Consider the following 16313-nt stretch of genomic DNA (forward strand, 5'->3'; position numbering starts at 1 on the left):
AGAGAATCACACAGAATCACAAGGTTGGAAAGGACCCATTGGATCATCGAGTCCAACCATTCCTAACACTCCCTAAACCATGTCCCTCAGCACTTCATCCACCCGTTCCTTAAACACCTCCAGGGAAGGCGACTCGACCACCTCCCTGGGCAGCCTGTTCCAGTACCCAATGACTCTTACTGTGAAGAATTTTTTTCTGATATCCAACCTGAACCTCCCCTGACGGAGCTTCAGGCCATTTCCTCTTGTCTTGTCCCCTGTCACTTGGGAGAAGAGGCCAGCTCCCTCCTCTCCACAACCTCCTTTCAGGTAGTTGTAGAGAGTAATAAGGTCTCCCCTCAGCCTCCTCTTCTCCAGGCTAAACAACCCCAGCTCTCTCAGCCGCTCCTCATAAGACTTGTTCTCCAGCCCCCTCACCAGCTTTGTTGCTCTTCTCTGAACACGCTCCAGAGCCTCAACATCCTTCTTGTGGTGAGGGGTCCAGAACTGAACACAGTACTCAAGGTGCGGTCTCACCAGTGCTGAGTACAGAGGGAGAATAACCTCCCTGGACCTGCTGGTGACCCCATTTCTGATACAAGCCAAGATGCCGTTGGCCTTCTTGGCCACCTGGGCACACTGCTGGCTCATGTTCAGTCGGCTGTCAACCAGCACCCCCAGGTCCTTCTCTTCCGTGCAGCTCTCCAGCCATTCTTCCCCCAGTCCGTAGCGCTGCATGGGGTTGTTGTGCCCCAAGTGCAGGACCCGACATTTGGTCTTGTTAAACCTCATGCCATTGGTCTCGGCCCAGCAGTCCAGCCTGTTCAGATCTCTTTGCAGAGTCTTCCTACCCTCCAGCAGACCGACACTTCCTCCCAGCTTAGTGTCATCTGCAAACTTGCTGAGGGTGCACTCAATGCCTTCATCCAAGTCATTGATGAAGACATTGAACAGAGCTGGACCCAGTACTGAGCCCTGAGGAACCCCACTTGTAACTGGCCTCCAGCTGGAGTTAACTCCATTGACCACCACTCTCTGGGCCCGGCCATCCAACCAGTTTTCAACCCAGGAGAGTGTGCGCCTGTCCAGGCCAGAGGCTGACAGTTTCTGCAGCAGAATGCTGTGAGAAACTGTGTCAAAGGCTTTACTGAAGTCCAAGAAGAATACATCCACAGCCTTTCCTCCATCCAGTAGTTGAGTGATTTTGTCATAGAAGGTGATCAGGTTAGTTTGGCAAGATCTGCCTTTTGTAAACCCATGTTGACTGGGCCTGATCACCCGGTTCTCTTGCATGTGCTTCATGATAGCACTCAAGATTACCTGTTCCATGACTTTCCCCGGCACTGAGGTGAGACTGACAGGCCTGTAGTTCCCGGGATCCTCTCTGCAACCCTTCTTGTATATGGGCACAACATCAGCCAGCCTCCAGTCTAGTGGAACTTTCCCAGTCAGCCAGGACCTCTGGAAGATGATGGATAGGGGTTTGGAAAGGACATCCGCCAGCTCCTTCAATACTCTTGGGTGGATCCCATCCAGCCCCATAGACTTGTGGGCGTCTAGCTGGGCAAGCAAGTCTCTAACCGACTCCTCTTGGATCATGGGAGCCTCAATCTGCCCCTCTAACTCTTGGGTTTGTAAACAGAAGGAACAACTTTCTTTGCTATTAAAGACTGAGGCGAAAAAGGCATTAAGTACCTCAGCCTTGTCCTTATCCCCTGTCACTGTTATTCCTTCTGCATCCAATAGAGACTGGATATTCTCCCTCATCCTCCTTTTTCTGTTAATGTACTTGTAGAAACACTTTTTGTTGTTTTTCACAGACTTAGCGAGTTTTATTTCTAGTTGGGCCTTGGCCCTCCTGATTTTTTCCCTGCACGATCTCACTTCGCCCCTGTAGTCCACCCAAGATGCCTGTCCTTTCCTCCAAAGCACACAGAGCTTCTTCTTATTATTGACACCTCTTGAGATCTCCCTGCTCCACCAAGCTGGCTTTTCCCCCCCGCTGGCTCCTTTTCCGGAACACAGGGATGGCCTGCTCTTGAGCTGCTAGGATTTCATTTTTCAAGAGCGCCCAACCCTCATGGGCTCCCTTGCCCTGAAGGACTGTTTCCCACGGGACTCTGCTAATCAACTTTCTGAACAGGCCAAAGTCTGCCCTCTGGAAGTTTAATGTGACTGTTTTGCTAACCCCCTTCTTAATCCCACCTAGAACTGAAAACCCTATCATCTCATGATCGCTTAATCCCAGGCGTCCTCCAACCGTCAGGGCGTTCAAGGCCAGGTTGAATGAGGCTTTGAGCAACCTGATCCAGCAAAAGGCGTCCCTGTCCATGACAGTGGGGTTGGAACTGTATGGGCTTTAAGGTCCCTTGCAACCCAAAGTGTTCTGTAATTCTACGACTTCCCTGTTGCAAGGACCTGGCATCATCTTAAGGTGGTGAAAAGATTACCTGACAGGGTTAATCCCATGTATTATGTTTTTAGGACCTTAAAAGTAAATCAACCCTGAAGCAGCCTTGTAATGGTGATGATGTGGAGGTGACTAATTGCTTCTCATTCTACGTTTCTGACACAGGCAGGCAAAAGAGCAGTACAACCCGAGCTAGGGATGCAAAGGGAAGATGCTGACCGAGTTGGGGTTGTTCAGCCTGGAGAACAGAAAGCTCTGCAAGGACTTTATAGAGACCTTCCAGTACCTGAAGGGGGCTGCAAGAAAGCTGAGAAGGGACTGTTTACAATGGTTTGTAGGGATAGGACTAGGAGCAATGGGTATAAACTGGAAAGGGGCAGATTTAGACTAGACATAAGGAGGAGAGTCCTGGAGCACATTGAAGATAATATCTTAACCCAACTGATAGAAACCCCCACCCAAGGGGATGCAATACTGGACCTGATGGTCACTAGTATAAGTAAACTCATCAGTGACTTTAGGATTGGAGGCAGCCTGGGCTGCAGTGATCAGCTGGAGTTCAAGGTCCAGAGGGACAAGCAAGGAGTATAGCCAGGACCCTGAATTTCAGGAAAGCAGACTTCAAGCTCTTCAAGGAGTTACTTGGTAGGACCCCCTGGGAAATCGTCCTCAGGGACGAGGGAGCAGAACAGAGCTGGCAAATACTTAAGCATGCTTTCCATGAAGCGCAAAGGCACTCAGTCCCTGTATGTAGCAAATCAGGCACAACAGGAGAGAGATCAGCGTGGCTGAGTCGAGACCTGCTGGTCAAACTCAAGAAGAGGGAACTGCACAGGCAGTGCAGGCAGGAACAGGGAACCTGGGAACTGTATAGGGACGCTGCCCAGTTGTGTAGGGGTGGGGTCAGGAAGGCCAAGGTGCAGTTGGAGCTGGACTTGGCAAGGGAAGCGAAGACAAGAAAAGCATCTACAGATATATCAATCAGAATAAAGTTAAAGAGAAGCATCCCCACTAATGGTTGAAAATGGTGACCTTATATCAACAGATGAGGAGAAGGCTGAGGTACTCAACAACTTCCTTGCACCAAACTTCACTGACAACTGCTCTCCTCACCTCTCCTGGATCAATGGACAACATGATGACCAGGGGGTTAAACCCCTCCCACTGTAGGGGAGAATCAGGTCTGTGACCATCTGAGGAACCTGAACGCATATAATTCTATGAGACCTTATGAGATGCATCCGTGAATCCTGAAAGAACTGGCTGATGTAGTCGTCAAGCCACTCTCCACAATCTTTGAAAGGTCATAGCAATCAGCAGAAGTCCCTTCCCACACAAACTATTCTATGATTCTATTGCTCTTCGCTATGGAGGTGGTGAAGCACTGGCCCAGGCTGCCCAGGCAGTTGTGGCTGCCCCATCCCTGGAGGTGTTCAAGCCCGGCTTGGATGGGGCCTTGGGCAGCCTGGTCTGCTGGGAGGTGTCCCTGCCCATGGCAGCGGGGCTGGAACTGGATGACCTCTAAGGTCCCTTCCAACCCAAACCACTCTATGATTCCAAAATCTCCACTACGGAGCGTCCAGTCTCTCCCAAAGCATCGCCCCCGGCACCGGTGCAGGCAGGGCCGGTCGCAACTGCCGGGACAGCCCCAGCCTCGTCGGGGCGGGCGGGAGGCGGGGCGGCGGGGGGCGGCCCCAGGAAGTCTCCCCGGCCGAGACAGGAGGGAGGAGGCGGAGCTCTTGCCGCTCGGCCCGAGGTACCGCGCCGCTTCCCGGGGTGGGCGAGGGGCCCGCGGCCGCCGAGCCGCGCTCGTCACGGCAGCCGCCCCCCCACCCCGCCACGCCTCGGGGCACGCGGCCGCGCCGCCGCCATTGGCCTGCGGGAGGGGGGGCGCGCGTGGCAGCGTTCGCCGCCGCCATTGGCCGCGCGGCCAGGCGGGGCGGGGCGTGGGCAGAGGGGCCGCGCAGGTCAGCGGCCGCGGCGGGTGGTGGGAGGAGGCGCTGCTCCGTGCCGCGACTGGGCCGGGCCCCAGCGCTGGGACGTGCGCTGCCGGGCCTGTGTGCCGGTGTTGGGCCGTTCGGAGGAGCTAAATCTGCGTTCGAGGCCTGGCCCGGGGGCTGAGCTGGCAGAGCGCTGGGATGCCCGTGTGTGACGACACCCCGGGCTTTCCCTCATGAGCTCAGCTCCTCGCTGTGCATGGAGTGCCCCGCTGAGCCTCCTTCCCTGTCTGCCTCCCTGTGCCCCTCAGCCTTTCTACCTCTGTGCTTTCTTGCTTCTCTGCCTCTCTCTGCACATAACTCTGCTGGGGTTCCGGGTGTTTTGGACAAACAGCCACTCTATGCATACAGGCTGGTTCCCCGGGGTCAGCGAGGCCAGAAGGTGTTGGAGCCGCATAACTGTGGCTGGCCAGCTGTGCAGTAAATCTGATACAACTCGGGCTTGTTGAGCTGGCAGCGTTTACTTTGCAGGCGTGATGTGTTCCGGGTACATTGGAATCCTTTGTGTTTTCTGCAGAGTGAGCTGGTCACGCTTATGCTCAGAAAATCGTGGACAGAAATACTGGAGCTGCAATGTGAAATTTTGGCAGGGATTTCTGCCAACATATTCGTGTGGCCCTCAAAACTGGGCTGTCTTACGTCAGCCTTCATAGTTCTGAGGACAGAGTGCAGTACCAGAAAGCCCCTGCAAAAGAACTTACGGTATAACCGGACTGTATGTAAGGCACGTGTGTTCACGCGCAGTAAATCAACTATATGTCATATAGGGCTCAAGGTCTTTGCTGTTGGGGACTGGGCTCATTCCTAAAGAGCTAATTGGGATGCCAGGATATCTGTTAATAAAGATGTGTTGACTTTCTTCCAGCCTTGCCACTGGTGTGTGATTTCGATAGTGGAGAACTCTAGAAAGCGATGCTTAAGGGATACACAAAAATCTACAAGTATGGGGAAAACTGAGCCATTTCTGAAGTAGTGCTGTTTGGCACATCTTCTTTGGCTGAATCACTTCACCTCTTGGTGCAACAGGCACTAGGGGCAAGCTTCGTTGTACAGAAAATGGCTTGTCTGCTCACAGGAAAAATATACCAGATGCTTTTGTTGGCGTGGTTATCTTTCATGATGAATTAGTATAATTTACCCTTCTAGGACTTGTTTTCTGTCTTCATGGAAGCTGCAAAGAGTAAGCCTACTTCAGGTCCATACTCGTAAGTGGGAGCATAGCAAAAACAAGGAATTGTGGTCTTTGAAATAAGTTAATCACACCAATAAAAACAGTTGACACACTTTTTTTTAGGAAAGGGCAACTGCTGACTTTTTTTCTGTTATTCTTATCTCAATTTGCAAATCCTTTTTGTAATTTGCTTTATAACTCTGTAATTTATATATAGTCTTGTAGCTGAACCTGTCTGAGCAGGAGTAGATGAGCCCAACTGGATGACCTCAAGAGGTCCAACAGCAACAATCCTGTAATTCTGTGGAACTGATTTATTAGTTTAACCAAGCAGATATTACAACACTGTTCTAGAATTAACTTTTTAGTCTCTCTGAAATAGTAATCTGTATTTGCAAAAGCAGTGTAGAAAATACTCATTTGTTTCAACACAGATGTGAGAGCTCTTCAAATATTAAGGTTTTGAAGGAGTATTTCAAAGCAAATGACGAAAACGGAGATTGCTGTTAGCACTACTAAAATTGCTTTTATAATTAATTGTAAGTCTTGTGTGGGTATTCCTACAACTAAAAATATGTGTTTCTATTAAGTTCCATAAACACAGGGCTATCCCTTCTGTTACAAATGCAAGCTGCTAAGTTCTTGAATTCAATTAAGGCATCACATTGAATGAAAAGGACTTTTCTATATATCTTTCCTTAAAAACATTGTAAGAAAAGACCACATGTAACAAGATTCATTCTTTCTTCATAAAATCAAGAATAAAGACAGTGCTTTTATTACCGGTCTCTTATTTTATTTTCATGGACTTGAACTGTACAGAGTCAGTTTTTATGCACTGGAAGATTCTAGATGCACTTTTGTTGGTTCCCTAATTTCATAGCTCTTGCCATTACACTCTGCAACGTCTTCCGAAAAGGAAGTGAGTTTTTGTGTGAGTTTTATAACAGGTACGGGAAAATCCTCTAACTCACTATTAGTAACAATTACAGAGCAAAGATTAGTCAAATAAGCTAATATATTAAGTTGTGATGTTGCCTAGTCTATATCTAGGATTTGCTTTGTTTAAATAATTCAGCCAAATCCTGCAGCTCAGTCTTAAAGAACGACGTAAGCTCAGTGTACTTTATGGCGGTAGCTCCAGGAAACATCCAGTTTTAGTAGACTTTACATAGAAAAAAAAGATGACTTTGTTATTTTTTTGCAGTGCGTTGAAGAGATTTTCTTTGGATTTTTCTGTGAAATTTGTTTCTACATATCATGAATTACTTTTTGTTTCTTATATAGTTTTAAAAATGTTTCCAAAACCCCCTAAATACCGTGAAGATTAGTTACGGTCAATTGCAATTGGAATTTTAGAGTTCCATGAGATTTTTCTCTTAACTAGAAGTTCTTGGTTTGTTTCTTTTGGGATGTTTACATATTAATCTAAAGTTTTCATTAGGAAAGACAAGTTGTGAATTATAGACTAGGATAGGATACTTTGGGAAGTCTTTATAGGTTGCCAAAGCAGGCTAATGTTGCAAAATGGGGTTACATGTTGAAAAAACAACAAAAAAACCAAAAACAACAAAAAAAAATAAGCTTAATATAGTATTGGAGAGATGAGTCACTCTATTAAAGTATTTATTCTTCATAAATAAATTGCTATGTTTATGTGTTATGAGATACATAAGGACAACAAAACGTAGTTGTAAGATGTAGAAAAAGAAGCTAATGATTTTCGTTTACAGCAGAAGTCTCCCTGAATCCTCTGACCCTCTTATGATACTACTGTTGTAATACTACCGATACTACCGGGAAGGAGCACTGTGAAAGTGTATGTTTACTGACACAAATTCTGCTTAATTTTTTTCTCCTCTTGTAGATTTTTTTTCATTTGCTTTCGGGTTTACTTTTTATTGAGGAAAAAATGCAAAGAGATTTATAGAATACATCCAAGCTGATCGTTTTTTAAAATAAAAAATGAAATGTATTTCAGTGGATGGCTGTCCTCATTTCAAGTGAAGTCTGCAGTGATTAAATATTAAAATGATTGATTGTTTAAATTGCTATAAAAACTTTTCAGGAGATTATTACAAAGATTAACATTTTTAATGCTTTAATATGTCCGTAGTTTATCAGTCACAGGCACAGTGAAAATGTTCTTAGTTACCAAGCTGGTGATCTCATATATTATTGCAATGTCTATGCACTACATAATCATCATGGTATTGTTGGTAGAGATGAGGAAACACAATTTATGTTACAATTCCTTAATAATCAGTTTGAGTGTTTTTGACACACAAAATAAGTAGGTAAGATTTTTTCTCTTTTTTAGAAAGAGGATAAGGAGGAAACAGTTTCGGAAAAACAGCGGTGTTTGCCATTTAAGAAGAAACTCTGTTCCATTTGATGACACACACAGTCACTAGTATTGCTACAGCAGAAGAAAAGGCACTTGCATGTGTTTTTCCAAGAAAGACTTGCGTTAATGCATATTTAATATCCCAAAATTATCTGACACAGCGTGTGATTCCTGATACATTTTTATTGGGTAGAATTATGTTTGCAGGTCATGGGAAAAATGTCAAGGCACCCCAGGTGCTTTTGTATCCCTAGCTGTGCATAGATACCTCTGTAATTCAGTTGACTGAGTAAACACTTACTTCAGGCATGCTTGGCACGGACAGTGCTAATCCCTTTGTTTCCTATTTCTTCTGCATTTTTTTAGCATCAAGGCTAAAATCAGTTAGTGACTTTAAATTCGATTTTGCCTGTCTAACCACATATTGCAATGACACCACAGAACTTTGTACAATACTGTTTACTGCGTCCCAGGACTTTGTGCAGTGTTAAATATGGTAATTTGTACATCAAGAAAATATTGCTTATTCACGTATTGTAGTTGTTCTTGGCATTGTCCTTCATCCATTATGTTTTACTATCGAAAACAAGACGCATTTTGATAAATCAAGCCATGTAGACCCAAGAACAGATGTAAAGAAGGATGGGAGATATTCAGGAGAGGAAAGGTGAAATAGAAATCCAGAAATAGATGTTGAACTGGTGAAGTGAATAAATGGGGAAAGACTGTTCTGACAGCAGAAGCTTACGGTGGAGGAGTCACTTATACCAGAAAGGGCAAGTATGAGAGAGGGAAAGAGCAAAGGTTAGTGCTGGGTTAATGCTGAGAGTAGTATTGGGAAGTTAAAATCCAGAGAACAGACCAAAGTGCAATGTTTTGTACACAGGTTTGTTGTTGGCTACTAATGGTGTTATTTATATTCTTCAGTAAAACAATAAAACACAGGATTACATTGCCTGTAGTTGTTTACCTCTAGCCAGAAAGCCAAATTTGTCCTCGTGTATTTCCATTAAAATAAAATAAATAATGGAACAAAATCATCTTTTATGTTATGAACTGTTTTTTATAGTGGGAAACAGATTGGGTTGGAAATGTAGTAGATTTCAAAGTTTCAATCGTTTTCTCTCCGGCTGTGCTGTGTGGTGTAAATGAAGAAAAGGTTAAGTTTACCCATGATAATTCCCGTTCACATTTACATTATCAATCAGCCTTTGTAGCTTTTTGTGCTTTTATCTATTGTGTTTTCATTGTAATCATTACATATGAAGTTCTCAATTCTACAAACTCTTATGCTCAAATTTATTCACAAATGGCTCTGACAGATGTGCTCTGGAAGGCTTAGATGCTCTACTTTAAGATGCTGCCAGCTGGTTGCCCTCTCCCCACCCCTCAGACTGCAGTCTGTATAGAAGAGCCTGCAATGCCTGCACCTCAGTTTGCTTCCGTCACCTTAACATGCATTTTTTGGATGGCTTGCACTGTTGCATGGCCTGAGAGTGAGGGGCTAGGTCCTGGGCGAAGAATATAGCTCATGTTGTTTCCCTTTCTTACAGGCTGCTCATCCCTGGAAAAGGGGTGATTAAACACTTGGGGTCAGCATCATCTTAAAGCCTCTCGGATACAGAGAATTTGTGTATGAGATTCTCTTGTACTTCCAAATTGAACGTGTTTTAACCTTTCTATTTTAAACTACCTATGTTTAAAACTTGTTACCACACCAAGTCAGCATGGAGGACTTCGCAGTACTTGACTTTACCATATCATCATCTCTACTTAAACTCTCACCTCATGTTTTTTTCTACTTCTAGAAGTAAGCATGCCTCAAAGCTCATATGAAAATATAGAAATCCTTCATGTAGTACATACACTATAGAAATTGTCCAGTAGGTGGTTTTAGTGTTGTACTTGTGTGTGGAGCCGATTGCACTTTCTGCAGTTAAGACTGCATTACTTACTTTACTGCTAGTCTAGTTTTGTATTACTTAGTTCTTGCCAGAAAGAAAGTTAACCTGAAGCAGCACATTACTTCTTGTGGTTTGGTGTCTTGGCTGTCAAGCTGAAAGTACACTACTAGTATAGCTAACATTTAAATATGATTAGTTTCTTGATTTACTGTTAATTAAAATTAATTTAAAAATTAAGATTGTGCAGTAACAATAAAATGGATAAAGAGCTGGTGAGCTGCCAGAACTCAAAATGAATGGCTGCAGGCCACTGTCAACAGATGAGTGCTTGTGGGGACTTGTGTTGAGTGTGATGTTTTAGTCAATTATCTGGGTATAAACATAAAAGCAATAGTAACAAAGTATGGATGGTTCAGTGATCGCTGAATTGATTAAGAGTGGATGAAGTTTAAAGCATGGATGAAATTTAAAGCATAGCTGACATCATGGTAACAAAAGTCTGTTAGAATGCAGTTTGTCTGCAAGTGAGTCAAGGAAGGAGGAATGCTGGATGTGTATGCAAGATGGAAGGTTTTATCTTGTAAAGCTGTGACTACAGGAAGACTACAGGAAGACTTTGTGAGGAAGCACCTGTAGCCAACAGGGATTCACGTGCAAAGGCAAGAAGGGCTAGTGCATCCTAGTAGAGGTGGGGGCAGAAGCAGGGGAGTAGTTTAAAGCCCTTCAATACAACCAGTGCTGGAATTGTCTATGTATGAAAAACACATCTCAAAAAATTTGAAAGCATAATGGTGGTCCTGGAAGACACAGACTCACTTCTATTAATGGTACAACCTTTGGTAGAATCATAGAATAGTTTGGGCTGGAAGAGACCTTTAAATGTCATCTAATCCACACACCACCGGTAATAAGCAGGGACATCTACTTGATCAGGTTGCTCAGAGCCCCATCCAACCTGACCTTTAATGTTTCCCGAGATGAGAAATCTGCCTCCTCTCTGGACAACCTGTTTCAGTGTTTCACCACCCTCATTGTAAAAACCTTTTTCCTTATATCTAGACTAAATTTACCCTCTTATAGTTTAAAACCTTTACTCCTTGTCACTACGGGACCCACTAAAAAGTCTGTCCCTGTCTTTCTTATAAGCTCCCTTTACATACTGAAAGGCTTCTCAGAGCCTTCTCCAGGCTGAACAACCCCAGCTTGAGAGTGGGCTCAAGCTTGCCATGATTTTTCTCACCACACAGCTACTTTACCTCACTCATGTTGGACCTCAGCAAGCTGTTAGCTATCTATCCTACCTGGCTGCTGCAGATGCCCTTCTACACACAGTGTTGTGTATCCTCGGCAAGACTATGCTGCATCTGTGTGAATTTGTCATGTCTTCCCTTTACAGGGGGCACTGAAGACATTGATTCTTTTTTTTGTTGTATATATATGCATTGTGGAAAGCTTTCTTTAATATATTTTTTCAACTTTAGATTTCTGTGTGATTAAACATAAATACAGTTTTAATGGAGCCACAATGAATTGTAGCAGCTAATAATTTGGGTATTTTTTATTCTGCAGTTATAAAAATGTTCAGAGCAAGGATGGATACTGCTTTCTTTGGAATTGCTTTGGACATATGCTATTTAATGTATGAATTAATCTTTCCATAATTTGGAGTTAAAAGGTTAACAAAGCATTCTGAGATTGCTGTTTACCTTTTTATTTTGAAAGATAGGATAATTTCAAAACCTGGGTACACACAGCAGCAGACCACCAGGCTAAATAACCTAGAAAGAGGGTATTCCGGAAAACTGATTATTATGGAGACAAAACCTATTTAAAAAAGCTTCAAACTGTTTTCATTTTAAGTACACCAGTGGGGTTAAATAATATTAGTAACTTCTGTTAAAGTAACAGATCATAATAATTTAAAACAAAAGGTCCCAGTGCACTTGCTAATATCCTTTATGGCTTCAGTAAAATACATCTGAAATGATTTACAAAGCAAAGCTTCTGGATGAATTCTTCCAGTTATACATGGGAAGAGAGCCTGTTTATCTTCATGCATGTTTATATAGACCCGTGGAAATTATGATCTAAATGTGGGTGCCGTACTAAAACATAGCCATATATGCAGAATAAAGAATTCAAAGCACTTGCCATCTGTCATTTATAGCACAAAATTATTGTATATTGTATAGGCTTGGTACAATTCTGTATCCTGACCATAGAAGGACTCTAGAATACGTACTGTACCTTGAGACCTTCAAGGGAAGGGAATAGTGTGCGTAGGAAAAAGCTCAGGGCAATGGCGCTCTGAGCAAGCATGTCTCTTACCTGGTTTTGAACCTTCAGACTTCAGAATTGTCAGTGGAAATAGCAAAGAACTGGAAAAATGTTTTTCCTCTACTACACTGGCGTAGGTTTTCACTAACTCACCTCATCAAAAAAAAACCAACAAATCAGAATGGAAGCAAATGGGATAGCTGTAAAGCTGAGTGTATGGGATATTTTGGCAGCTGAAAGCAAAAGCAACTTGGCTAAACTCCTTTGCAGAATACACCAGCTTTCCCTAAACTTCTTAAGATGGGATACAGGACTGTACGGCTTTTGGTACAGTAGTTGCCAGACAGCATGATTGTAGCAAGAAGGGAAAAGACCTACGCTTTCTAGGGATGTTGGTGTTGAATTTGTTTGTTCTTAGGAAAACCAGTCTGAACTCATTTTACTGTATGCTCTAGCAGCTTTTTTTGTGTGGTATGGAGTCTGCAGGGCTGGGTTTCAGGGAGTATGTTCCCATGCTCCTAATAAAACTTCATGGCAGTGCTGAAGCATGTGTTCTCCTTTGACTCTAGCTAAGGGTATGTGCAAACCTCTTAAAGAGATGCACTCTAGAAATTGGAGCAAATGGAGTGGATTGTTGTCTGCCATTTTATCTCAGGCTAAGGTTTCTGAAGAGATACTTGTGAGCTGATAGCTACTTATTAAATGCTGTCTTTTAGGAGTCTCATAACTATTGCATTCTGTTCCATTTCTAACTAGTTTGAAGTGTAGGGCTCTCTCATCAAGGGTATCTTTTAGGCCAGAGAAGGCCAACCTTTCACCCATCAGAACCCAGGATCTTAAAAAACGTGCCAGCTCCAAAAGCAGCAGGCTGAGAGAATGTGTTCAATTTTGTCTTTTCACCAATATTTTTACAGTAAACAGAATTTCACATGTACTGCGTGATTTGAAATATCTAGAGGAGTAGTTTTTTCCAGTGTGTTGGTCTTGGTGTCATTCTTTCCTTTGGCATTTTCCTGGACGATGGACTCTACGGTAAAATTTCTTCTTTGTGACACAAGCACGCTGTTCAGTGGGAATAGATGGGGGATGCAGTGTCCTCCCGTCTTGTGTTCTTACAGAGAAAGCTGTGAAAAGCACCCAGGCAGATATTGGCACAAATAGTTGTATCCAGGACCTTCAGGCGTTCATGTGACTTTCTGCTATTTCAACTGATACTTTTCTCCTGGTTGATGATCTTTCTTTTTGCTGTCTTATCTTCCCTGCTGCACTCCACATTTAGTCTGCTCTGCTTTAAAATGAGGCAAGTAAACCATTTGCCACATTTTCTGATGGTTATCAAAGTTTATTTTTTCGTTTGGTGCATATAAAGGTTTTAGCCTGATTTTGACCTACTCCTTTGATTCAATTTTTGTTCAAGATTGAGATTTTTGATAGATATCAATGATCTTATATTCCCTTTTGGTCCAAATAGAACATAAATTTCCTGAAGAGATGGTATCGTGTACACTATTACTTTATCTTAAAAATCATTGCCTTTAATGGGATCTCTAGGTAGGTTTCAGGAAAGCAAAGTCTTCAGCAATTTAGATATAATCTGCAGAGAGCGTGCTTGGCCTATTGTTTTGAACTACTTTGGAAACTACTGAGCCAATGTTACTTAAGCCGTATTAAACTCTTCACCCAATTATGGCCTAATCCTTCTAACCAATAGAGTAGGACTTGATTTTGAAAATGCTGTTGCTGACTTCAAGGAGCCTGTTCACTAAGCCTGACTATTAAGCTTATAAAGTGCTCTAAGGTTGATGCATTAACACTGAGTTACCTTCTGGTTTATCTACTGATTTTCCCCTTAGACAATTTTAAAGAAAAAATACAAAAAATTACATCTTGCCTTAAGGCTAAGGAAATCCACATCAACTTTATTTTCTGATCTTTATGGGAAAGATTAATATGTTATTCTGTCTTTAATCAGTTATTGAAAAAAAGAAGGAAATATACAAGCCAAAATGACTAAATTAAAACTCTTTATACTTAATGTTTCTTTTGCCTGGTGACTAGAAAAGATTATTATTTTTAAGCTGAGTTGCTTTCCTGAATACATAATACAGGATGTGAGACAAGAAAAGTGGCACAAACCTATTTTTGTTCATTCATAGATCAGTCTATTTAATACTTATTGAGCTGCAGTAGTTTCGGAGAAAGGAAAAAAACCACATGCATTCTGAGTGCTGGATCGAAAGATTACCTTTTAAGTCCTTTCAACACCAGGTTTAGTAATGGAACTAATCGTTCAGTTTTGGTGAAGTGTTACGATTAGCTCTATGTGTGCTGAAGTGTTATTTGCTGCTGTCATTTGTTGCCTGCTTTCAAGTTCTGCATACTTGCCTAAGATAAGAAGTGAGGCAATCATTAGTCTATAAACATGGTGACCAGTTTTAGCATTTATTATGACTTGAAGTCATGTGTGATGGGACATTGTATTATATTACAGTGAAATATATAACAGAAGGGTGCATTTGTCTGCCTCCCGGCTTTGTCCCTGGCTGGCTGATTTGTGGCTGTTCTCTCTTCTGGTTTTCAGTTATTAGGTTTATTGTCAAGCAGGAATGGACTATTTGCTGAGAGCTGGTTTTCTTCTCAAATGAAAGACAAATTTCAATGAAAATGAAATAAAAATAAATTGGATATCAGTGTTAGAGTTAGTGGGGAAAAAAATTAATCTGAAACTTAGCCTAACATACTTTTAAAAGGATTTTTAAAAAAACATGTTAAGAGGAAAGAAAAAGTTCTAGCAGTTTCAAATTGTCTTGTTTTGATATAGTTCTTCAAAGAAACTATTTCAAGTTTTCAGTAATTCACTTAGAAATGTTGTATTTGTAATGGTCCAAAATAAGGCAAGTGAAAAAAAAGGCACTACAGAAACAAAAAAAAAAGACCAGTATGGAATTACCTATTGCTCTGTTTTTTTTGTGTATGTGGAAAACTTCAAAAGTTACAAGATTTAATCTCACTGAAGGTTGTTAGCCCATTTTGCCATACTGAAGATGTCATGAAACAGACTGTCCTTTGGATGGCTGTGAATTGTAGTTTAAGATGGATATGCTAAGGGAAAGTATAATTATTCCCTAAATATTTCTTATTAGTTAAGGAAGAAATAAGAATTTCATTTCCCTCAAAAGTGAGCCTAAGTTTAAAATCTACAAATGTGGAATTAATAAATGTATATATTAAAAGCACCCAATCTTATAGCAAGCTTGTCTTGTGGCAGTCCCAGGAAAGGAGTAACATCTGGAAAAAATGGAATTTTGTAGTTTCCCAAAACTAAAGAGAGGAGAGAGTAGAGAGGTTGCTTAATGATTTAAAGAAGGGAAAGAAGCCACTCTTCCCCTGCTGTAGCACCTAGCAAGGCAAAACAAAGTTACTGAGGTTTTGGAATAAGACCTCAGTGAAACCACATGGCGCTCAATTAAATTCAAGAATTATAACTTCATAACATATTAGAAGTGAAGTGCTTAGGCAGACTTAGCTGATTTTGAAATTTAAGGTCTATGACCTCTAGCTTTATACCTGTTGTTTAAATTATTCCCTACTTCATCGAAGTAAATGAGTGCTGAAGGGGTGTGTGGTGGGGATCAAAGAGGGAATAAAACTGCCTGGATTTAACTGAACCACAAAAGTTTCGCTGCTGCCGCTTCAATTAATGAGACAGAGCAAATAATTGTTTCTCATCATTGCTTTTGATTCGATGAACTTTTAACACGTGAGTCAGAGAGTGTGGGATTCATTTCCATCTTACACAGTCGTGGCGGTGGCTGCATTGTCCTCCATACTCACCCCCAGACCTCAGAGGTGGCTTTACAACATCTGTGGTTGTTCCTATGGAGTCTGTATCCATCCTTGGTGGATGTGCCTCTGGACATCGATTGCGGTGGTCTGGATCTCTGTTCTCTTCCCATCTTTTTTATCACTGATAAAAGGGCCCCCTCTCTCCCCCTCCCAGAAAAGAAAAAACAAAACCCCAAGAGTTTAAACAGATTCTGTTATTTTGAAGAATGTTGTTCTGAAATATTGCATATGGTATCATTTATTGTGTCATTTTGCCTTTAGCAGAGTTGACTCTTTCCTCTGAGAAATACTACATTTTGAACTGTCTGGCAAGACAGAATTGAACCACATGTATGCTTTTTTCCTTCATAAACTTCTTTAAGGCTATATTCTTGAAACACCA

General features: G+C 42.2%; 1 protein-coding gene across 1 annotated transcript in view; it reads left to right on the top strand.

Annotated features, from left to right (window-relative positions):
- Nucleotides 1–4077: 4077 nt before the first annotated feature.
- TRIQK (triple QxxK/R motif containing) overlaps nucleotides 4078–16313 on the top strand; it is a 60835-nt gene continuing 48599 nt past the window's right edge. Inside the window, exon 1 of the mRNA XM_054059398.1 lies at nucleotides 4078–4145. The gene's annotated coding sequence lies outside the window, so the exon portion shown is untranslated. The remainder of the gene's footprint in view (nucleotides 4146–16313) is intronic.

This window comes from Cuculus canorus, chromosome 2 (genome assembly GCF_017976375.1).
Source record: "Cuculus canorus isolate bCucCan1 chromosome 2, bCucCan1.pri, whole genome shotgun sequence".
Lineage (NCBI taxonomy): Eukaryota > Metazoa > Chordata > Aves > Cuculiformes > Cuculidae > Cuculus > Cuculus canorus.